Below are 26,225 nucleotides of genomic sequence, written 5' to 3'. Positions count from 1 at the left end.
TCTAAAATCAAACATCTAGAACAGATTTGGATTTTATAATAAGGACAGAAAGATATGACACAGTCTGGTTCTTTATAAGCTCTGGAGAATGGTAGCACAGCAAATCATCAGGGGCCTTATGTACAAAGCGTGTGTATGAACAACAACGTGGCGTATGTCCATCTCCACACTAACGTTTAGGTGTATCAAAAGTGAAATGACCATGGAAATGTGCCCCACGCAAAAATCACGGCTGGGATATGCACGTTTCGACAGCTACTGTTCCACTGACGACACATAGAAGTGATACTGTAAACCATTAATAGTGTGAAGTCTTCAGAGTGATGTGCACATCAGAGACACACTTATGAACAATTAACACACCCATATGTTTGCAAATAAGCCCCTTTCACACCGGGCCCACTTTGAGTTGCATCGTGCGGTGTCATGATGCTGCCACGCGGAAGCAACCCAGTGCCGAGACAATGTAGTTTAACTCCACAACAGTGTACACAACACAGTGTACACAGTGTTAACTCCACAACAACGCAAAGGACAAAGCGAATCGGACAACAAAAATTAAACATGTTTAATTTTTTCTGCGTTGAGCACAAGACAGAAATTAAGTGGTTTCAGCGCAGGTCAGGGCAAAGTGACGGTACTCAATGTGACTGGAAGCACACCAACACAATAAAATGTTACCCGATGCCAATTTATGATTCCTGCTGTGTTCCAATGTTCCTGAAGTATAAATCTCGCAGGATTGTTTTTATACTGTGTACACAATGCGGTAAAACTACACGCTCAAAAAGAGCACAGAAAAAAAAAATGCTGATTGCAGCCTGACTGCTGCTGCACCTCCTCGCTCTTAAATTCTCTCACAACTGTGTTTAAATAAAATCCATAAATGTCCTGCTCACACTGATTGCCAGAGACAGGACATGTCCACATTCAGTAAAAAGTCTGGACATCTCCAGTCAACTAATGGGCGATTCCTTCGCGCGCGCACATGTGAACAATTAAAAAGAAAACCTCACTGTCTGGCTGCTGCAGTTCCTCACACTTCCCTCAAACTCTCTCATCACTGTTAGATAAAGGACAAAAAAAAAGACATAAGTCTTGCACACAGACAGATTGCCAGGGACAGAACATGTCCACATCAAGTACAACTCCAGACATCTCCACATTTACTCACAGATGGTTCATTCGCGCACGCACGCATGCAGCTCGCAGTCAAAGGAAGAAAGATAAATGATAACAGAACTCAGAGCACAGACCTGCAGTCCTGCACAAGAACAAATATAACTAGAAGAGAAATCCAGAGACGCCAGACTGTGCACTCGGATTTTTCTGTGCAGAGGACCTGCAGGCTGCATCCTCACCTCCTCTCTGCCCCCTGCTGTGCACACCTGATGCAGACTGTGTCATCATGATGCCACATGAAGCAACTCAAAGCAACCCCGGTGTGAAAGGGGCTATATATGGGTGGATATAAAAGCATGCACAAAGTGATGAGAAAAATGGCATTAACAATGGCTGCGTTAGCATTGTTAGAAGACCTTGCAAATGGTGCAATCTGATGTAAGCGTGTATTCAGGGAATGCGAGGATTTACTTGCAAATTACAACAATCAGTTCATAAGCCAATTCCGATCATTCAGACCACTGTTACTGGAGTTGCGTGCAGAACTGCAACTGGCCCTAGAGTGCAATATGGTGAAGAGCCAGGGGTTGTCTGTGCCCATTCAGGTGCTGACAACGCTGGATGTCCTGGCAACAGGGGCATTCCAATGGGAGCTGTCTGATCGGTCAGGAGTGTGCCAGTCAACCTTGAGCTGAGCCATGCCAGCTGTGTGGAATGGAATCATACGAATGTCATCCAGGTACATCACATTCCAACATTAAAGTGCAATTTGCAGCAAGAGATGGTTTCCCTAATGTAATTGGAGCTATTGACTGCACACGTATTGCTATAAATTCATCATCACATAATGAATTTGGTTTTGTTAATAGGAAACAATTTCATTCCATCAACGTACAAATCGTGTGTGATGTGCAAATGCATTGGATTGCATTGGGAACAGGCAGGCTGGCACAGTGCATGATGGATGGCTGCTTAGTGAATACATAGTTTGTGTAATTGTCCCGAATGAAAACCAATGCAAGCACATTTTGGAAAGTGCGCATTCAAAGATGTGTTTTGTTATTATTAATAATGTGTTTTCTTTTTCTTGGTGGTGAAACTACAGCTGCAGCGCTTCTTAACAGCTCACAGATTGTCTCCCTGTGCTCAGTATTCATCAATAAACGCGTGTGTAAAGTTGTCAACAACACACAGTGTTATCCGTGGTGCACCTCACTTTTAAACTTAAGTGTGTGTGCGCTGCACTGAGCCCGCAGCATTTACGGCTTCACACACACACGCTCCCACTAACTTTATTTCCATTTGATGTGTGTTTAACAAGGTACCAAATAAACTATCCCTGTGTGTTTCTGTGAAGGCTCTCAGGTGTACAGGTGGTTTCCATAGTAGAGAAGCTTGAATCTTGACTCTTGTAGAATCAAGAAAGAATTCAGACTACCAGAGCAAGAATTTTAGCTGAGGAAGCTTCTGCGATTAGAAGCTAAACATCCTTGCGTTAAGCAACCCAGTCCAGTCAAAGATTCAAGCTTCTCTACTATCCTTGTGTGTCCACCACGTCATTTCCAATCATATGCAGGTCACACTCTGTATAATTTATTTTCTATGTTTATGTTGACAGAATTCCAGTTCAAGGGGCCTATTTACATGAATTTGCATATTTAAATAGGGGCATGGAAAGGGAGGAGTTTGGTGTATCTGCACGTGCGCTCAATTCCACGTTCAGTGGGATGTACAAACGGAACGTGCTTGGATCCATGGGTATGCACACGCCGCGACAAGTAGGAGGGTCGCCGCGGTGCGCACGGAGGCCCAGGGCGCGGGCCCGGGTGGAGCCGCCGCGGGTGCAGATCTTGGAGGTAGTAGCAAATATTCAAACGAGAACTTTGAAGGCCGAAGTGGAGAAGGGTTCCGTGTGAACAGCAGTTGAACATGGGTCAGTCGGTCCTAAGACTGACCCATGTTACTGGTGTAAGCACTTTTGTGCTTACACCAGTTCTGGGTTTTGGAGTACACCATGTTCCAGTAGGAAAATCAAGCAAGTCTTTGTACATGAGGCCCCTGGTGAGACAACACAGTGAAATCTGTGTGGGCAACAATTAATCTGTGGATGCTAGTAAATTTTGGCTTATTCCAATTTATCATGGAATGTGAATTTTTGCATTAAACAAAGAATTGTATACATACACTGTCCCAGCTTTTCTGAAATGTGTTGCAGGCATCCATTTCAAAATGATCAAATATTTGCACAAAAAACAATAAAGTTGATCAATTTGAACATTAAATATCTTGTCTTTGTGGTGTATTCAATTCAATATAGGTTGAAGAGGATTTGCAAATCATTGTATTTTGTTTGTATTTACATTTTACACAATGTCCCAACTTCATTGGAATTGGGGTTGTATCCTCGTATTTATTGTGAGTGAGTGCTTGTCCACCGATGACTAATACTCAATTTGTCAAATAGCAATGCCTTGTCATGTCCCCTGGTGTCAGTATGTGTGCATTTAGGATAACCTTTGCCATCTACATGTAATGCAAAAGGAGGTTTTCCACAGCAACTGGAATACTTGACAAACCTTCTTGAAAGTCACCAAAACTACCCTAACAGTAGTGTTGGGTCTCACAAGATCAAGCAACCATGTATTTGAAAGTGACTCCAAAGGGTACTTCAAGGAAAACCCCAGAAGCAGCTTTTTGGGGCCATGGAACCTTTACAAGGGAGAAAAATTTTCAAGGATCCCCTCATAATCCTCACGCCAATTAAACATATGTTTACTACTATTTATGATCGCAGATGCCATACAAATTATTTATTTTAAACTTTTCAAACTAAATACTAACCTAAAACACCGGTTTCATAGAAATAAACACACACCAGTGGAAAAAAGACTTCCTGATACAGCCTGACATGATCGAGGCTTCAGGAGCACCATTAATAAGTGGTGAAGCCAATCAAGGCTGGAAAAGCAGAGACAGAGTAGCGCTAGCTCGCAGTGGTGCCAAGATAATCGAAACCAGAGGAGTGGCGCTTTCTAGTGGTGGAATTGACCCAAGTGATGTCACAGGAGCGGCGCTTGCTCAAGCTGAATCCATAATTATTGAGGCCAGAGGAGTGGTGGAGCCAAAATCATCAAGACTGGAGAAATAGTTCTAAGTAGATGATCGAGGACAGAGGCGTGGCACTCAATAGTGTTGGAGTGGTGCTCACTAGTGGTGGAGCTGAGAAGATCAAGGTTGGAGGAGTGGCGCTCACTGGCAGTGGAGTTCAGACAATCAAGCCATCTACAGCTTACAGCAACACAGTAATGGCACACTCGATGTACAGTAGCGATTTTTTTTTTTACGGATCTTTAATTGCTCAAAATGTGTGTTAAAAAAAGTGTTTTGAATTTGTCAATTTACATTGTGTTTATATTACAGGTGTCTCCTGTACAACGTACCTCCAGGTTTGCCAGTTCAGAGCACAAAGAGAAGTGAGCCATACCAGTCAGTATTTTTTAAATCAGTGAGCGTGGTAACACCGAATCCTGACATAAAGCCATAATAACACGACACCATGTCCAGAGTTTCACAGAAAGTTAAATGGTAATTGGTAAATGGACTGCATTTATATAGCGCTTTTCCATCTGAATCAGACGCTCAAAGTGCTTTACAAATAATGCCTCACATTCACCCCGATGTCAGGGTGCTGCCATACAAGGTGCTCACTGCACACCGTGAGCAATAGGGGATTAAAGCTCTTGCCCAAGGGCCCTTAGTGATTTTCCAGTCAGGCTGGGATTTGAACCCAGGATCTTCTGGTCTCAAGCCCAATGCCTTTAACCACTAGACCATCACTAGACCATCACCTCCCCCAGCCTCCTTAAAGCCTGTTTAGTGACAGCAAAGCTTAACTTTCTGTGTATTTAATGACACCAAGCGGCTGTGAGGGAGCGAAATGATGTGATGCACCAGAATGATAACACACTGTGACTGTGAGGAGATTCAGTGGTGTCTTTGGATGGGTACATGTCTTGGAGCATGCTGCCTACACTTGTGTGTGTGTGTGTGTGTGTGTGTGTGTGTGTGTGTGTGTGTGTGTGTGTGTGTGTGTGTGTGTGTGTGTGTGTGTGTGTGTGTGTGCGTGTGTGTGTGCGTGTGTGTGTGTGTGTGTGTGTGTCAATGACAGCTGAGGTCACTCCTGTGGGGTTTTAATCTGGACTCTCATCAGGAGTAGGATGCTTCAGCTGGTCTGTTTGGAGTTTCTGCCGGCAACACAGAGGTTCACCAGCTGTACCGATGATCTGCTTCCTGTATCCACCCGCTCTGAGCAACCCACCCCCTTTACACACGCACACACACACACACACACACACACACACACACAAGTGCACGTACACACACATTTGCAGGCACATGTAGACAACATCACACTACACGGAAATGATTATTTTAGTAAATTATTTACTATTAAAATAGAAATATAGTGGCTACTGCTATTTACTAAATTAACAGTAGCCACGCCTCCAACAAACAAGCAAAGACTACTATCAACATTGAAACCTGGGATCAGCATCTGATTCAGGGAAATAAGAAATTATTGATGGTTAATCAAATCAAACAAAAACAAAAAATAGGCGGTTTGTCAAAAAAAATATACAGTTACATTAACAAACTATACAAAGATACTATGAAATAGTGAAAAACTTCTAAATATTAAATACCTTACAATAAAGTGTGTTGACCATTAAAAACTAAAAACAAATAACTACGTAAGTATAATTAAGTATCTCGGGTGACTATCCCTTTTATAAATTGACTGATTCTGGTTTTATAAAAATATCAAATTGAGCAATTCAGCATTCATTCATTTGCAATGCCTTGTAAAGGTATCCCCCCCCCCCCCCCCCCCCATTTTTTGTATAACAATCCATTGTTTAATTGGGTTATTATTTGAATTATATGATACATAAACTAGTCCATGTGTGCATTAAATAATTAAATTAAATATTTTAGCTGTGGTTCCCCAATTTTTTTTCTGCAAAGAAAAAAAAATGGAAAGGGGGCTTTCCATAGTTAAGAATATTTGCGAGCCCCCACACTCCAACAAACTGTGTTTTGGTTCCAAACTCCACTGGAATTTTTTTTAAACAATATAATTTACAGAAAACTACAGCTTCTTATTAAACAAAACAAAAAACTGACAAATTATCTTTACAGTGCAATTGTTAAGAGTAACTTACACCTTCTTAGATTTATTTATTTATTTATTTGTCACATACTAAGTTGTTCATGTTCTGCTAGCCATACTAAATCATGATCATCATCATAGAAATTTGTGGAATATCTAAAGAGATTCACTACCTTTATCTTTCTTTTTTTGTAAGATGCTCGGCCTAGGCCAGCATTGGGAAATTAGAAAATAATATTTTCAAACTGAGCTTGTTGGTAGAACCAATTGAATTTTTGGGATAAATTTGTGGAATTTTCAGATTTATTGGAAGCAAGAATTCTCTGATTTGAAATGAGGTGCAGTGATTCAGATCAAATGTATCGTCATGAAAAAAAAACTACTGTATTTTAGTGTACTGAAAATGTAGTTGAGCATTTCCTAACTATAACACCTCCTCCCTTCTTCCACCTCTGGCCACCCCATCTCCTTCACATCCTTCACTGAAAAAAGTGTAACATCAGAGCACTTCATTCAAAGTACTTATTTACATTGGTCTAATAGAAAATTGTGGTTTCCAGTTTAAATCTGCTGGAATCACTTTACCAAATCATAAATATACATTGTGGAAAAACTAAAAAAAAATTAGCTGCAACAAATTACATCAAATTTTTTTTAAGTTGATCCAAAGTATCATTTTTTTTTTTTTTTGTTCAATGTTCCTCACTGCTCACATATATCATCCCTGAGCCATCTGTCTTGATGCTCCCTGCTTACAGACCCAGGCATCAAGAAACAGCATAAAAATCTCATACAATCCAAAGTTATTAAGGTTTTGTAGTTTTCCATTATTTTTTTTAAGGTTTTTGTTTTGAATTCAGTTTTACTGTAATTTGGTGAATCAATGTGCATCTCTGCATATGCAAGCAAAGTACATTCATCAACCATAATCCTGTGATGACTGACAGGTGAAGTGAATCAGCCACTTCACCTGTCAGTGGGTGAGATATACTAGGCAGCAAGTTAACATCTTGTCCTCACAGTTGATGTATTGGGAGCAAGAAAAAAATGGGAAAGCTTAAAGATTTGACTGATTTCCACAACGGCCAAATTGTGATGGCTAGAAGACAGGGCCACAGCCTGTAGTGCTCAAGACCTACCAAAAATGGTCCAAGTAAGGAAAATCAGTGAACTGGCGACAGAGTCTTGTGGAATGAGGCCTTACCTCCAGTAATGCTGGTAACGCACTACTTAGTAATGTCTCCCTCTAATCTGACTACTTTTTTCAGTAACGAGTAATCTAACGCCTTAATCTTTCCAAATCAGTAATCAGATTAAAGTTTCTTCTCCAAGTCACTGTGTGTTACAATTATTTTTCTATTGTGGGTCGATCACAGAATTAAAACCGTGCTCAGAAGGAGGAGTGCTTGGCACCTCACACCGGTGTCAGGAGCAGGAGCACGGCAGGAGCGCCGGTGAACTGAAGACAACATGACGTTAAAAAAAGTTGATAAAACTACTTGTCAGTCTGGTTGTTTTTCTGCATAAATAAAGCTTATCCATTCTTCTGATCAGACAGCAAGTCAGGGGCGTATCCACGTGTGGGGAGGGGGGGGCTCCCCACAACAGCCCTAGATTAAAAGGTCCACTTTTGAAGACATTTTTTCATACTGTTACTACTTACAATAATAATAATTTTAAAAATTAAAATGTTTAGAAAGAACTTAATTTCAACAACTAAAATGTTTAGAAAAAATGTAAATGTTAAAAAAATGTTAGCAAGAATTTAATAGTTACATTCATAAACAATGTTGGTTAGAAAGTGTAAGTTTTACCATTACAGTGCTATCAACAGTTAAATATGAGGTCAAGAAAGATGTCTTTATTTTATTTTTTATAAAACAAGTATTTATGTTCCTTGAAGTCAAGAAAGAGTGACTATAAAGTGAGTACTGGCAAAACCTTTTATCATTTTCATATTGAGGTGGGTGCGGGGGTGTTGTCGGCAGGTGATGAAAATAACTAATAAAGTAACTAGTAATCTAACTTAGTTGCTTTTAAAAATGAATAATCAGTAAAGTATCTAAGTTACTTTGTGAAGGAGTAATCAGTAATTGGATTACTTTTTCAAAGTAACTGTGGCAACACTGCTTACCTTAACTTACCCATTTTAAATCTGCTCCTAACCTCTTGGAGCCAGATATCACAAAACACCTTCAGCGGTCTAGTGGAGTCCATGCCTTGACAAGTCGGTGCTAGGTTGGTGACAAAAAGGGGACCTTCACAATATTAGGTGGTTACAATGTTACGCCTCTTTGGTGTATATGTACAACCCGTGCAAGGCAAATTTTGAGCCACATAAACAGTCAGAAAACTCGTGTGCTTAACGTCAGACCACATTTTTGGTGGTCTTTGGCTACATGTTTTTTGGAACCACACAAAAGCAAAGCAACATCATTGCTACACACACCACACCTCGTTCTTCACACCAACAAGCCCATAGGTGCACAGATAACTGCCTATACATTTGTTATTTATACAATGTAGGTGCTGGAAATTAGTAATGACACTTGTGCTTGTATTGTCTACTGCTTGGTGCTGGGCACTACATTGGGGCTGAAAGGAATCAAAATCAGTGTAAGAGGAAATGTGAGGATCCTGTTTTATGGCCATCTTTCTACTGTAGATGCAATTACAGCTACTAACACTGCTGAAAACCCATCTATTAAAAACCATCAGTGAATTTAAGCCATGCATCAGGACAATAGACATGGGCTCTTAGCCACAGAAGAATCCTTTCAGTGTGGCTGCTCCTCACTAAACACAGCTGAACCTCCAAAGCGGGGGTTAGAGATGAAACAGACACAACACTGACATATTTGTGGTACACTACATCAGCAGAATATGCAGAGTTGAAGAATGTGCATTCAATCAACTCTTAGTGACTGTACGAGGTCTGTTAGAAAATTATCCGACCTTTTTATTTTTTGCAAAACCCTGATGGATTTGAATCACGTGTGCTTGCATGAGCAAACTTTGAACCTTCGTGCGCATGTGTGAATTTTTTCACGCCTGTCGATTGCGTCATTTGCTGGTAAGCAGCCTTTGTGTGAGGTGGTGTGTTGTGCTCTCGTCAGATTTTCATTGCAAGGAAAAAGACGGAACGACTGGAGCAGCGCCGCATCAAATTTTGCCAGAAACTGGGCGACAGCCAGGTGCAAACCATTCGGAAGATTCAGACAGCTTTCGGCAACGATACTATGGGCATTACACAGATTAAGGAGCGGTACAACCGGTTTAAAGACGTCCGCACAACGGTGGACAGCGAGCCACGCTCCGGTCGGCCATCAACATGCTGAAATGACCAGATCATTCCAAAGTGAACGCTGTGGTGATGCGGGGCCGTCGTGTGACTATCCGAGAAATTGCGGAAGAGGTGGACATCAGCACTTTTTCCGCACATTCCCCTGTGACAGAAGATTTGGCCATGAATAAAGTGGCGGCGAAATTCATGCCGAAGCTGACGGCGGAGCAAAAGCACCTTCATGTTGAAGTCTCACAGGACATGCTGTGACATGCCCACCTCTTCCACAATTTCTCGGATAGTCACACGACTGAAAAGTCACCAAAAGCCACAGTCTGAATCACCCGAATAGTTTCCACCTGGCTGTCGCTCAGTTTCTGTCAAAATTTCATGCGGCGCTGCTCCAGTTGTTCCGTCTTTTTACTTACAATGAAAATCCGACGAGAGCACTACACACATCCTCACACAAAGGCTGCTTACCAGTAAATGACGCAATCGACAGGCATGAAAAAATTCACACAAGCGCTGTCTGATTAAAAGGAGAGGAACCAACTTGGTGAGTCCTTTACCCACCCATTTGTTAAGGTGGCACTCTAATTTTGCTATGCAGTGTGCACTCAATAAATGCATGTCACGCATACATTGTCGTGTACTTGAAAGATTTGGAAGCATATCCTGATTCAAAAACTACAATATTGTTCTTGTCTGTTCAGTCATATAACGATAGCCATTTTGGCCTTTTTCACACTTTGGAGTCATGGAAATCAATCAATCAATCAATCAATTTTTTTTTTTATATAGCGCCAAATCACAACAAACAGTTGCCCCAAGGCGCTTTATATTGTATGGCAAGGCCATACAATAATTATGTAAAACCCCAACGGTCAAAACAACCCCCTGTGAGCAAGCACTTGGCTACAGTGGGAAGGAAAAACTCCCTTTTAACAGGAAGAAACCTCCAGCAGAACCAGGCTCAGGGAGGGGCAGTCTTCTGCTGGGACTGGTTGGGGCTGAGGGAGAGAACGAGGAAAAAGACATGCTGTGGAGGGGAGCAGAGATCGATCACTAATGATTAAATGCAGAGTGGTGCATACAGAGCAAAAAGAGAAAGAAACAGTGCATCATGGGAACCCCCCAGCAGTCTATGTCTATAGCAGCATAACTAAGGGATGGTTCAGGGTCACCTGATCCAGCCCTAACTATAAGCTTTAGCAAAAAGGAAAGTTTTAAGCCTAATCTTAAAAGTAGAGAGGGTGTCTGTCTCCCTGATCTGAATTGGGAGCTGGTTCCACAGGAGAGGAGCCTGAAAGCTGAAGGCTCTGCCTCCCATTCTACTCTTATAAACCCTAGGAACTACAAGTAAGCCTGCAGTCTGAGAGCGAAGCGCTCTATTGGGGTGATACGGTACTATGAGGTCCCTAAGATAAGATGGGACCTGATTATTCAAAACCTTATAAGTAAGAAGAAGAATTTTAAATTCTATTCTAGAATTAACAGGAAGCCAATGAAGAGAGGCCAATATGGGTGAGATATGCTCTCTCCTTCTAGTCCCTGTCAGTACTCTAGCTGCAGCATTTTGAATTAACTGAAGGCTTTTTAGGGAACTTTTAGGACAACCTGATAATAATGAATTACAATAGTCCAGCCTAGAGGAAATAAATGCATGAATTAGTTTTTCAGCATCACTCTGAGACAAGACCTTTCTAATTTTAGAGATATTGCGTAAATGCAAAAAAGCAGTCCTACATATTTGTTTAATATGCGCTTTGAATGACATATCCTGATCAAAAATGACTCCAAGATTTCTCACAGTATTACTAGAGGTCAGGGTAATGCCATCCAGAGTAAGGATCTGGTTAGACACCATGTTTCTAAGATTTGTGGGGCCAAGTACAATAACTTCAGTTTTATCTGAGTTTAAAAGCAGGAAATTAGAGGCCATCCATGTCTTTATGTCTGTAAGACAATCCTGCAGTTTAGCTAATTGGTGTGTTTCCTCTGGCTTCATGGATAGATAAAGCTGGGTATCATCTGCGTAACAATGAAAATTTAAGCAATACCGTCTAATAATACTGCCTAAGGGAAGCATGTATAAAGTGAATAAAATTGGTCCTAGCACAGAACCTTGTGGAACTCCATAATTAACTTTAGTCTGTGAAAAATATTCCCCATTTACATGAACAAATTGTAATCTATTAGACAAATATGATTCAAACCACCGCAGCGCAGTGCCTTTAATACCTATGGCATGCTCTAATCTCTGTAATAAAATTTTATGGTCAACAGTATCAAAAGCAGCAGTGAGGTCTAACAGAACAAGCACAGAGATGAGTCCACTGTCCGAGGCCATAAGAAGATCATTTGCAACCTTCACTAATGCTGTTTCTGTACTATGATGAATTCTAAAACCTGACTGAAACTCTTCAAATAGACCATTCCTCTGCAGATGATCAGTTAGCTGTTTTACAACTACCCTTTCAAGAATTTTTGAGAGAAAAGGAAGGTTGGAGATTGGCCTATAATTAGCTAAGATAGCTGGGTCAAGTGATTGCTTTTTAAGTAATGGTTTAATTACTGCCACCTTAAAAGCCTGTGGTACATAGCCAACTAACAAAGATAGATTGATCATATTTAAGATCGAAGCATTAAATAATGGTAGGGCTTCCTTGAGCAGCCTGGTAGGAATGGGGTCTAATTAACATGTTGATGGTTTGGATGAAGTAACTAATGAAAATAACTCAGACAGGACAATCGGAGAGAAAGAGTCTAACCAAATGCCAGCATCACTGAAAGCAGCCAAAGATAACGATACGTCTTTGGGATGGTTATGAGTAATTTTTTCTCTAATAGTTAAAATTTTGTTAGCAAAGAAAGTCATGAAGTCATTACTAGTTAAAGTTAATGGAATACTCGGCTCAATAGAGCTCTGACTCTTTGTCAGCCTGGCTACAGTGCTGAAAAGAAACCTGGGGTTGTTCTTATTTTCTTCAATTACTGATGAGTAGAAAGATGTCCTAGCTTTATGGAGGGCTTTTTTATAGAGCAACAGACTCTTTTTCCAGGCTAAGTGAAGATCTTCTAAATTAGTGAGACGCCATTTCCTCTCCAACGTACGGGTTATCTGCTTTAAGCTACGAGTTTGTGAGTTATACCACGGAGTCAGGCACTTCTGATTTAAAGCTCTCTTTTTCAGAGGAGCTACAGCATCCAAAGTTGTCTTCAATGAGGATGTAAAACTATTGACGAGATACTCTATCTCACTTACAGAGTTTAGGTAGCTACTCTGCACTGTGTTGGTATATGGCATTAGAGAACATAAAGAAGGAATCATATCCTTAAACCTAGTTACAGCACTTTCTGAAAGACTTCTAGTGTAATGAAACTTATTCCCCACTGCTGGGTAGTCCATCAGAGTAAATGTAAATGTTATTAAGAAATGATCAGACAGAAGGGAGTTTTCAGGGAATACTGTTAAGTCTTCTATTTCCATACCATAAGTCAGAACAAGATCTAAGATATGATTAAAGTGGTGGGTGGACTCATTTACATTTTGAGCAAAGCCAATAGAGTCTAATAATAGATTAAATGCAGTGTTGAGGCTGTCATTCTCAGCATCTGTGTGGATGTTAAAATCGCCCACTATAATTATCTTATCTGAGCTAAGCACTAAGTCAGACAAAAGGTCTGAAAATTCACAGAGAAACTCACAGTAACGACCAGGTGGACGATAGATAATAACAAATAAAACTGGTTTTTGGGACTTCCAATTTGGATGGACAAGACTAAGAGTCAAGCTTTCAAATGAATTAAAGCTCTGTCTGGGTTTTTGATTAATTAATAAGCTGGAATGGAAGATTGCTGCTAATCCTCCTCCTCGGCCCGTGCTACGAGCATTCTGACAGTTAGTGTGACTCGGGGGTGTTGACTCATTTAAACTAACATATTCATCCTGCTGTAACCAGGTTTCTGTAAGGCAGAATAATCAATATGTTGATCAATTATTATATCATTTACCAACAGGGACTTAGAAGAGAGAGACCTAATGTTTAATAGACCACATTTAACTGTTTTAGTCTGTGGTGCAGTTGAAGGTGCTATATTATTTTTTCTTTTTGAATTTTATGCTTAAATAGATTTTTGCTGGTTATTGGTGGTCTGGGAGCAGACACCGTCTCTACAGGGATGGGGTAATGAGGGGATGGCAGGGGGAGAGAAGCTGCAGAGAGGTGTGTAAGACTACAACTCTGCTTCCTGGTCCCAACCCTGGATAGTCACAGTTTGGAGGATTTAAGAAAATTGGCCAGATTTCTAGAAATGAGAGTTGCTCCATCCAAAGTGGGATGGATGCCGTCTCTCCTAACAAGACCAGGTTTTCCCCAGAAGCTTTGCCAATTATCTATGAAGCCCACCTCATTTTTTGGACACCAGCAATTCAAGGAGAACATGCGGCTAAACATGTCACTCCCGGTCCGATTGGGGAGGGGCCCAGAGAAAACTACAGAGTCCGACATTGTTTTTGCAAAGTTACACACCGATTCATTGTTAATTTTAGTGACCTCCGATTGGCGTAACTGGGTGTCATTACTGCCGACATGAATTACAATCTTACCAAATTTACGCTTAGTCTTAGCCAGCAGTTTCAAATTTCCTTCAATGTCGCCTGCTCTGGCCCCCGGAAGACAATTGACTATGGTTGCTGGTGTCGCTAACTTCACATTTCTCAAAACAGAGTCGCCAATAACCAGAGTTTGATCCTCGGCGGGTGTGTCGTCGAGTGAGGAAAAGGGGTTAGAAATGTGAACGGGTTGGCGGTGTACACGGGGCTTCTGTTTAGAACTATGCTTCCTCCTCACAGTCACCCAGTCGGCCTGCTTTCCCGGCTGCTCGGGATCTGCCAGAGGGGAACTAACGGCGGCTAAGCTACCTTGGTCCGCACCGACTACAGGGGCCCTGCTAGCTGTAGAATTTTCCACGGTGCGGAGCCGAGTCTCCAATTCGCCCAGCCTGGCCTCCAAAGCTATGAATAAGCTACACTTATTACAAGTATCGTTACTGCTAAAGGAGGCCGAGGAATAACTAAACATTTCACACCCAGAGCAGAAAAGTGCGGGAGAGACAGGAGAAGCCGCCATGCTAAATCGGCTAAGAGCTAGTAGCTGCGCTAAGCTAGCAGATTCCTAAAAACACGCAAAGTGAATAATGTGTAAATAATTTAGAGGTGATTCAGCAGAAGGAGTGCTTTAGTTAAGGCATGTGAAGATTACACTGGGAAACAAATCATTATCTAGATAACTAGATCAATCTAACTGCACAGATTAAACAGCTAACAGATACAGCAAAACACAGCTGTGCTCCAGAACAGGAAGTGATACAATACCGCAGTGAGAGCCAACCACCAGTGAAATGAAATGTAATCACATTCAGAGGTGTCAAATAGTGACAATTTGTCAGAAGCCTGTGGTGTCAGTTCATTAAAACAAATGAACGGGACTGTCCAAATCAGACTTTTAGGGAAATATAAAGTATAGCTGAGTTGGTTATAGTCAATACTAGGGCAAGCATTATGGTTAGCACTTATTTCATTTCTAGTAATTAAGGTTACGTCTGGGAGCTTGCGCTGGTGTCGCAGACTGAACGGCCCCCCTAAAAATCAGTCCCGTCCCCTCGATGACACGGTTCACGAATTAACACCTTGTTTCTGCTTAAATCTGCACTCCAGTTATCTATCTCAGTGACAGATATCTGAAGCCTTTGTACAACAATCATGTCTACATAAATTCAGCATTATTTCATCATAAAAGGCAGCCGAAGCGATCAGTGTGGCAGATAAACGAGCTGCTAGCTGATGCGTTCACTGCTCATCGGACATTTCAAAGCATCATGGAATTTCTCCTCGTTTCTGCTTAAAATGGCCTAGTTTCTGCTTAAAACTGACTTCAAAATGATTTAAGAGGTTTTACCTTTATCATCTGATGGTTAATAATCACATTAACCCTCTGGGGTCCAAGGGCATTTTTTTGGACTGTTCACTCGCCTGGCATAAATGTTTTATTATTGCTGTTAACAGCTCTCCCTGCATCCCACAATCAAGTTTTATGTCTCTGTTTTTCAGGACAACCTGTGTGTTTTATAAGTGTAATAAAGGTTTACAATCAGAAATAAGAAAGGAAAAACTATAATAAACAACTGTTTGACACTTTATAAAGGTAATTTGAGGTCTTGCGTGAAAGACTGTACAACAAAAAGGTTCAAACAATAAACACAAATGCACATTTTGAACAATATATACAAAATGGTCTATACGTTTTGTTTGTCTTCATCTCAAAGCAATTTCTGACTGCTATTACACAAAGGTCACATCACAAACTTCTACTTCTACTGTGTTTTGGAGTGTTCTGTGCTGCTCCTGAAGCAGCTTTCATTCACACTTTGGTCCACTTTGGCTCCTTACAGTCTGAGGAGTGGCCGCTCCCCCTCGCTCCATTGATATGGTAAACAGTGCTTTACAGTGAGAAAGCAACAGAGTTATCCAGTAACATTCACATGCAAACTAGTGGAGCAATCCTAATAGTTACACACTCTTTGTTTGAGCACGTGAGATTGTCATCAGAGGCTCTCCGTCTGCTTTCACTGATCGCTGTGCGTAATGGCACAGGGCGCATTGGAGCCCAATAGTATGTACTCATTGGAGCACCCAGGGGGCTATTCAAACGGGCCAACTAGTCACATATCACTCCTGAAAACGATCTTTGGCTTTTCACGTGAGGTAAATCTGCCCCACGATTGGATTTTAGAAAACCATGTGACATGGACATGAACCAATTCCAACTGGACACTCACATTGCACACATCATCACACAGCTTCTATGAGGAGTACAAAGATGCCCGATGGCTGACTTGAAAGTTCACAGAGTTAACTTTTCAGCAAAAACGTAATTTTCTATCTCATATCAATAAAATGTTTTTTAGAATTTAGTAAAGCTTGGTCTTAGCCGTTGTATACGACGGCGTCGGCCCCAGAGGGTTAATCTATTTGATTTCTTTGCTGCTGGCTAAGGCTAAGCGTAAATTTGGTAAGATTGTAATTCACGTCGGCAGTAATGACACCCGGTTACGCCAATCGGAGGTCACTAAAATTAACATTGAGTCGTGTGTAACTTTGCAAAAACAATGTCGGACTCTGTAGTTTTCTCTGGGCCCCTCCCCAATCGGACTGGGAGTGACATGTTTAGCCGCATGTTCTCCCTAAATTGCTGGCTGTCTGAGTGGTGTCCAAAAAATGAGGTGGGCTTCATAGATAATTGGCAAAGCTTCTGGGGAAAACCTGGTCTTGTTAGGAGAGACGGCATCCATCCCACTTTGGATGGAGCAGCTCTCATTTCTAGAAATCTGGCCAATTTTCTTAAATCCTCCAAACCATGACTATCCAGGGTTGGGACCAGGAAGCAGAGTTGTAGTCTTACACACCTCTCTGCAGCTTCTCTCCCCCTGCCATCCCCTCATTACCCCATCCCAGTGGAGACGGTGCCTGCTCCCAGACCACCAATAACCAGCAATAGTCTATTTAAGCATAAAAATTCAAAAAGAAAAAATAATATAGCACCTTCAACTGCACCACAGACTAAAACAGTTAAATGTGGTCTATTAAACATTAGATCTCTCTCTTCTAAGTCCCTGTTAGTAAATGATATAATAATTGATCAACATATTGATTTATTCTGCCTTACAGAAACCTGGTTACAGCAGGATGAATATGTTAGTTTAAATGAGTCAACACCCCCGAGTCACACTAACTGTCAGAATGCTCGTAGCACGGGCCGAGGCAGAGGATTAGCAGCAATCTTCCACTCCAGCTTATAAATTAATCAAAAACCCAGACAGAGCTTTAATTCATTTGAAAGCTTGACTCTTAGTCTTGTCCATCCAAATTGGAAGTCCCAAAAACCAGTTTTATTTGTTGTTATCTATTGTCCACCTGGTCGTTACTGTGAGTTTCTCTGTGAATTTTCGGACCTTTTGTCTGACTTAGTGCTTAGCTCAGATAAGATAATTATAGTGGGCGATTTTAACATCCACACAGATGCTGAGAATGACCGCCTCAACACTGCATTTAATCTATTGTTAGACTCGATTGGCTTTGCTCAAAATGTAAATGAGTCCACCCACCACTTTAATCATACCTTAGATCTTGTTCTGAATTATGGTATGGAAATTGAAGACTTAACAGTATTCCCTGTAAACTCCCTTCTGTCTGATCATTTCTTAATAACATTTACATTTACTCTGATGGACTACCTAGCAGTGGGGAATAAGTTTCATTCATTACACTAGAAGTCTTTCAGAAAGTGTTGTAACTAGGTTTAAGGATATGATTCCTTCTTTATGTTCTCCAATGCCATATACCAACACAGGGCAGAGTAGCTACCTAAACTTTGTGAGTGAGATAGATTATCTCGTCAGTAGTTTTATATCCTCTTTGAGGACAACTTTGGATGCTGTAGCTCCTCTGAAAAAGAGAGCCTTAAATCAGAAGTGCCTGACTCTGTGGTATAACTCTCAAACTCGCAGCTTAAAGCAGATAACCCATAAGTTGGAGAGGAAATGGCGTCTCACTAATTTATTAAGATCTTCACTTAGCCTGGAAAAAGAGTCTGTTGCTCTATAAAAAAAGCCCTCCGTAAAGCTAGGACATCTTACTACTCATCACTAATTGAAGAAAATAAGAACAACCCCAGGTTTCTTTTCAGCACTGTAACCAGGCTGACAAAGAGTCAGAGCTCTATTGAGCCGAGTATTCCTTTAACTTTAACTAGTAATGACTTCATGACTTTCTTTGCTAATAAAATTTTAACTATTAGAGAAAAAATTACTCATAACCATCCCAAAGACATATCGTTCTCTTTGGCTGCTTTCAGTGATGCCGGTATTTGGTTAGACTCTTTCTCTCCGATTGTTCTGTTTGAGTTATTTTCATTAGTTACTTCCTCCAAACCATCAACATGTCTATTAGACCCCATTCCTACCAGGCTGCTCAAGGAAGCCCTACCATTAATTAATGCTTCAGTCTTAAATATGATCAATCTATCTTTATTAGTTGGCTATGTACCACAGACTTTTAAGGTGGCAGTAATTAAACCATTACTTAAAAAGCCATCACTTGACCCAGCTATCTTAGCTAATTATAGGCCAATCTCCAACCTTCCTTTTCTCTCAAAAATTCTTGAAAGGGTAGTTGTAAAACAGCTAACTGATCATCTGCAGAGGAATGGTCTATTTGAAGAGTTTCAGTCAGGGTTTAGAATTCATCATAGTACAGAAACAGCATTAGTGAAGGTTACAAATGATCTTCTTATGGCCTCAGACAGTGGACTCATCTCTGTGCTTGTTCTGTTAGACCTCAGTGCTGCTTTTGATACTGTTGACCATAAAATTTTATTACAGAGATTAGAGCATGCCATAGGTATTAAAGGCACTGCGCTGCAGTGGTTTGAATCATATTTATCTAATAGATTACAATTTGTTCATGTAAATGGGGAATCTTCTTCACAGACTAAGGTTAATTATGGAGTTCCACAACGTTCTGTGCTAGGACCAATTTTATTCACTTTATACATGCTTCCCTTAGGCAGTATTATTAGACAGCATTGCTTAAATTTTCATTGTTACACAGATGATACCCAGCTTTATCTATCCATGAAGCCAGAGGACACACACCAATTAGCTAAACTGCAGGATTGTCTTACAGGCATAAAGACATGGATGACCTCTAATTTCCTGCTTTTAAACTCAGATAAAACTGAAGTTATTGTACTTGGTCCCGCAAATCTTAGAAACATGGTGTCTAACCAGATCCTTACTCTGGATGGCATTACCCTGACCTCTAGTAATACTGTGAGAAATCTTGGAGTCATTTTTGATCAGGATATGTCATTCAATGCACATATTAAACAAATATGTAGGACTGCTTTTTTGCATTTGCGCAATATCTCTAAAATTAGAAAGGTCTTGTCTCAGAGTGATGCTGAAAAACTAATTCATGCATTTATTTCCTCTAGGCTGGACTATTGTAATTCATTATTATCAGGTTGTCCTAAAAGTTCCCTGAAAAGCCTTCAGTTAATTCAAAATGCTGCAGCTAGAGTACTGACAGGGACTAGAAGGAGAGCGCATATTTCACCCATATTGGCTTCTCTTCATTGGCTTCCTGTTAATTCTAGAATAGAATTTAAAATTCTTCTTACTTATAAGGTTTTGAATAATCAGGTCCCATCTTATCTTAGGGACCTCATAGTACCATATCACCCCAATAGAGCGCTTTGCTCTCAGACTGCAGGCTTACTTGTAGTTCCTAGGGTTTGTAAGAGTAGAATGGGAGGCAGAGCCTTCAGCTTTCAGGCTCCTCTCCTCTGGAACCAGCTCCCAATTCGGATCAGGGAGACAGACACCCTCTCTACTTTTAAGATTAGGCTTAAAACTTTCCTTTTTGCTAAAGCTTATAGTTAGGGCTGGATCAGGTGACCCTGAACCATCCCTTAGTTATGCTGCTATAGACGTAGACTGCTGGGGGGTTCCCATGATGCACTGAGTGTTTCTTTCTCTTTTTGCTCTGTATGCACCACTCTGCATTTAATCATTAGTGATTGATCTCTGCTCCCCTCCACAGCATGTCTTTTTCCTGATTCTCTCCCTCAGCCCCAACCAGTCCCAGCAGAAGACTGCCCCTCCCTGAGCCTGGTTCTGCTGGAGGTTTCTTCCTGTTAAAAGAGTTTTTCCTTCCCACTGTCGCCAAGTGCTTGCTCACAGGGGGTCGTTTTGACCGTTGGGGTTTTTACATAATTATTGTATGGCCTTGCCTTACAATATAAAGCGCCTTGGGGCAACTGTTTGTTGTGATTTGGCGCTATATAAATAAAATTGATTTGATTTTGATTTGATTTGATTTCTTTGCGTGAAGAGACTCCGTTTCAGACGTGCTGTTGTGGTCCAAAATGACACATGCGTAGGTGTAAAAGGCAGACCAATTTTTTAGGAGTGTAACATTTGGTCTGCGACACCGTGCTGCGTATTGCTGCATCCACCACACCACAGACCCATCCTAGGTCTTGGATGACAACCACCCAAGCAGATAATTGGTTCAAACCTTTCAAAAATAACCATATATCTCCCAACAACCAGTTGAAGTGTGGTCTTTCCTGTGTTTTTGTCCAGTTGCTGGGGTCGTCAACAGTGAGGTGCCTGCATGCTGGATTATGCCCAGAGAAACACACCACATGGCCAAAAATGTCATAAATGATGTTCGCTCACAATGCAAGAACTTTACCTCATCTTAGAATCACAAAGTAACTGCTCATTTGACACAGGGTCATTCCAGTGGTCCTCCAAGACACCGGATACCAATGGACCACAATGACTTGGACTTTCATTCTCCTGAATGCTTAATGCAATATTTTTGTTACAGCCCTTGAATTAGAGCTCACTCTGTACTAAAACAGCATGTTCTTTCAAATCAGCTCCATTGTGATGGCGTTCAGTGGCAAAATTGCAAAATTTGTGTCACTGTCCACATAAAAAGCAGTTATCTATTCTATGGAAATACCTTTTGTAAAGCAAGGCAGTGTTTTTCAGTGCTATTTCTTGGGACCCAAAGTGGTACACATTTTTCCAATTCTCCCCACATGTAATAAGCCAGAATCGGGCATGTTCCAATGTTCATTAGGTTGCTGACTGGCTGAACTCACCTGACTGAGGTGATTTGGTCTGTTTAGATCAGGGACAAATGGAAAATGTGCAGTACTTTGGGTCCCCAAGAAACACTGGAGTAAAGAGATTTAAAAAGTCCAGTTTCACAAAAACACCACTGTTAAAAGTGCTAACACTGGAACATGCAAGGCAGCCAAACACATATGACCACATGGTGGAAAAAAGCACACATTTCTTTTATGAAAAGGCACCAAATAAATCATAACTAATTGCAAACCTAGTCATGAAAGTAAATATAAATATGCCTGTAATTTTGTCTCTGATTATGTTTGACTTCATTATGTATCAATCACAAATATTTTATTGATCAGTATACGCCTTAGATTATCCACCTAAGCTTCTTGCCTGTTGGGATATACAAAAAAATGTTTTTGGACCATGTTTTCCTTGACTTTTGTCCAAACTCCTCCCAAATCTGTTCCAAGTAATCCAAGTAATATTCCCACCAGGTTTGACCCATCTAGGCTTCTTAGTTGTTGAGATATAAAAGTGTTCTCTGGACCATATTTTCTTTGAAGGGGGTCAAGTATCTTTTTGAATGAAGTTGACAGATGCTTCAAACCACCTGTGTCCTTGGACAAGACACTTGTCTCAGTCCACGAATATGTAAAATGGGTACAGGATTTGACTGGGAGAGTAACCTGTGATGGACTGGCATCCTGACCAGTGAAGTTGTAGACTCTCGTTTTATGGTGTGTGTTCAAGGATAAGGATCGGCCAGTACTCACACTGGCACTGATAGGTGTTTAATTGGCCATTGTTTTGTAATGCCAACATGTAACCTCTCTCAGTAATGGCATAACTCTTCATATGATACAAACTCACATCTCTGCAATCAAAGAATTCTTGTCTTGCTGTCCATCTTTTAAAACTGATTAGGTTAATTTGGTTTGTTATTGCAGTTGCACATAGCAGAAAAAGCTGAAGATTTTCAACCTGGCTTTAACTGACAAGGAAAAGTGTAAAATGAGAAGGCATTTGTTTTATTAGCGGTGCATAAAAATGGCATACCAGTAGCAGGGCAGTGACTTATAAACAGGTGCTAACTAAAGGTTTAATGCAAACATAATGAAACAAGTTTATTTTAAATTAAGTGCAGTTGTTTTAAATCTTGGGTGAGAAGCAGCTAACAAGCCCTACATTATATTGTAGTAAGAGAAGAGGAGAGTGTGAGTCTCTTTACACCCTTCTTTAAAAGTGATAAAGAGTTTAGATGCAATTATAAAGCAAGTCAAGTGGAAGTGAGGGAAAGGGAATTAGGCAGATAAAAGAAGACCAATGGGGTGGAAAGAAAGAGACTGACAAAGAAACAGAAGAAGAGAGATACAGACACAGTAAGGTGTAGACAAATGGCTCTCGGAGGAGCGAGCTGGACAGATAAAAGACGGGTATGAAACTACAGCCAAGGTCAACCATCCTCCTCCTTCTTGGCACACCACACTGGCATATTTACACCGTCATCATCGGGATTCTCTATATCTCTTTTCTTATAGGCTCTTTTCTGCCCTCTGTTTGCAGGCAACTTGAACTTGGCAACTGTCTATTTATAGTCTCTAGAATACTTTTAATGTCCTTTTTTCTTCATTTAAATGAATATTGGTAGCTCAAATCCAAATTTGGATCTGTCTGGAACGATGCGTTTAAAATTCTTCAAAAGTATAATCAGTAATCATCCACTTCCTATTTATAATTGTATTTTAATGGAATGTATGTTACTGGCTGTTATCTTGGCATCATTGTAAATGACGGTCACCCCCATTGGTTCTCTGAGAATGTTATTAAATAAAAGCTGAATGGATGAATTAATGGATAAAAATCTGCAGTGTGACATAAAGACTTTCAACTCAACACAAGGCAAATTCTATGAATTTACTCATTGTTGAGACTGTCCAGTTTGGACCTTGGTATCTCATGGTGCTTCACTAGTGTGAGAGATACTAATGGATTTAGTGTAGTTGCACAAACAGTTTGTGTAATTTTACAAAAAAAAAAAAAGTCTTTCTCAGCTGTTTTAAACTAGTTAAAGATTCCAACCACTGTCCATTTCTCAAAAAATATCACACATGAAATGACAAAAACCAAAACCAGAATGCCATGGAAGAACCTGTGGAACAATTACCGCACATCTAAAATGACCTTGAGAGACTTGATCATGAACCACACCAGAACCACATAAATAACCACCCACACTAGGCAGAACACACATACGACACAAAGGGGGCACTGCACATCCACAAGTCAGAGAGGAGGAATGGAGACCCACACATGCACACACACGCAGGATGCAGGGGGTCAATCGACACACACACACGCATCCAGGAGACACAGAGGAGAACGGAGGCCACGAACACGATACACATACACACACGCAGAGTGCATACCATGGACACGAGGAGACACATCCACATACAGGGAGCGAGAACCAGGGCACACGTGACAGAAACGAGGAGACACACCCACATACAGGGAGCGAGAACCAGGGCACACGTGACAGAAACGAGGAGACACATCCACATACAGGGAGCGAGAACCAGTGCACACGTGACAGAAACGAGGAGACACACCCACATACAGGGAGCGAGAACCAGGGCACACGTGACAGACACGTGGAGACACACCCACATACAGGGAGCGAGAACCAGGGCACACGTGACAGAAACGAGGAGACACACCCACATACAGGGAGCGAGAACCAGGGCACACGCGACAGAAACGAGGAGACACACCCACATACAGGGAGCGAGAACCAGGGCACACGTGACAGAAACGAGGAGACACACCCACATAGAGGAAGCGAGAACCAGGGCACACGTGACAGACACGTGGAGACACACCCACATACAGGGAGCGAGAACCAGGGCACACGTGACAGAAACGAGGAGACACACCCACATCCAGGGAGCGAGAACCAGGGCACACGTGACAGACACGAGGAGACACACCCACATACAGGGAGCGAGAACCAGGGCACACGTGACAGACACGAGGAGACACACCCACATACAGGGAGCGAGAACCAGGGCACACGTGACAGACACGAGGAGACACACCCACATCCAGGGAGCGAGAACCAGGGCACACGTGACAGAAACGAGGAGACACACCCACATACAGGGAGCGAGAACCAGGGCACACGTGACAGACACGAGGAGACACACCCACATACAGGGAGCGAGAACCAGGGCACACGTGACAGACACGAGGAGACACACCCACATCCAGGGAGCGAGAACCAGTGCACACGTGACAGAAACGAGGAGACACACCCACATACAGGGAGCGAGAACCAGGGCACACGTGACAGAAACGAGGAGACACACCCACATACAGGGAGCGAGAACCAGGGCACACGTGACAGAAACGAGGAGACACACCCACATACAGGGAGCGAGAACCAGGGCACACGTGACAGACACGAGGAGACACACCCACATACAGGGAGCGAGAACCAGGGCACACGTGACAGAAACGAGGAGACACACCCACATACAGGGAGCGAGAACCAGTGCACACGTGACAGAAACGAGGAGACACACCCACATACAGGGAGCGAGAACCAGGGCACACGTGACAGAAACGAGGAGACACACCCACATACAGGGAGCGAGAACCAGGGCACACGTGACAGACACGAAGAGACACACCCACATACAGGGAGCGAGAACCAGGGCACACGTGACAGAAACGAGGAGACACACCCACATACAGGGAGCGAGAACCAGTGCACACGTGACAGAAACAAGGAGACACACCCACATACAGGGAGCGAGAACCAGGGCACACGTGACAGAAACGAGGAGACACACCCACATACAGGGAGTGAGAACCAGGGCACACGTGACAGAAACGAGGAGACACACCCCCATACAGGGAGCGAGAACCAGGGCACACGTGACAGAAACGAGGAGACACACCCACATACAGGGAGCGAGAACCAGGGCACACGTGACAGAAACGAGGAGACACACCCACATACAGGGAGCGAGAACCAGGGCACACGTGACAGAAACGAGGAGACACACCCACATACAGGGAGCGAGAACCAGAGCACACGTGACAGACACGAGGAGACACACCCACATACAGGGAGCGAGAACCAGGGCAAACGTGACAGACACGAGGAGACACACCCACATACAGGGAGCGAGAACCAGGGCACACGTGACAGAAAGGAGGAGACACACCCACATACAGGGAGCGAGAACCAGGGCACACGTGACAGACATGAGGAGACACCCACATACAGGGAGCGAGAACCAGGGCACACGTGACAGACATGAGGAGACACCCACATACAGGGAGCGAGAACCAGGGCACACGTGACAGAAACGAGGAGACACACCCACATACAGGGAGCGAGAACCAGGGCACACGTGACAGAAACGAGGAGACACACCCACATACAGGGAGCGAGAACCAGAGCACACGTGACAGACACAAGGAGACACACCCACATACAGGGAGCGAGAACCAGGGCAAACGTGACAGACACGAGGAGACACACCCACATACAGGGAGCGAGAACCAGGGCACACGTGACAGAAAGGAGGAGACACACCCACATACAGGGAGCGAGAACCAGGGCACACGTGACAGACATGAGGAGACACCCACATACAGGGAGCGAGAACCAGGGCACACGTGACAGACATGAGGAGACACCCACATACAGGGAGCGAGAACCAGGGCACACGTGACAGACACAACATCATAACAGACCTGATTACAAAATAAAGGTAATATATTGTGACATAAAATAAATCTTAATGTTTTACTTGATCTGGTAGAGTAGGTAGCTCAGCAGTATAAGGAGTTGGGCTATGAACATGTCAACCTGGGTTTGATTTTAACCCTTGGACAAGATGCTTCATCTGCATTGTCTCAGTCTGC

At 42.2% G+C, this 26,225-nt stretch overlaps 1 long non-coding RNA gene across 1 annotated transcript; it reads right to left on the bottom strand.

Annotated features, from left to right (window-relative positions):
* Nucleotides 1-2,894: 2,894 nt before the first annotated feature.
* Nucleotides 2,895-25,776, bottom strand: LOC117509843. Its single transcript, XR_004560558.1, has 3 exons — nucleotides 25,753-25,776; nucleotides 12,486-12,489; nucleotides 2,895-3,072 (listed from the first exon to the last, which is right to left on the bottom strand). It is a non-coding gene; the product is annotated as an uncharacterized LOC117509843 (long non-coding RNA).
* Between the last annotated feature and the right edge of the window lie 449 nt (nucleotides 25,777-26,225).

Source organism: Thalassophryne amazonica, chromosome 5 (genome assembly GCF_902500255.1).
Source record: "Thalassophryne amazonica chromosome 5, fThaAma1.1, whole genome shotgun sequence".
Classification (NCBI taxonomy): domain Eukaryota; kingdom Metazoa; phylum Chordata; class Actinopteri; order Batrachoidiformes; family Batrachoididae; genus Thalassophryne; species Thalassophryne amazonica.
This window is presented reverse-complemented; position numbering and strand designations above follow the sequence as displayed.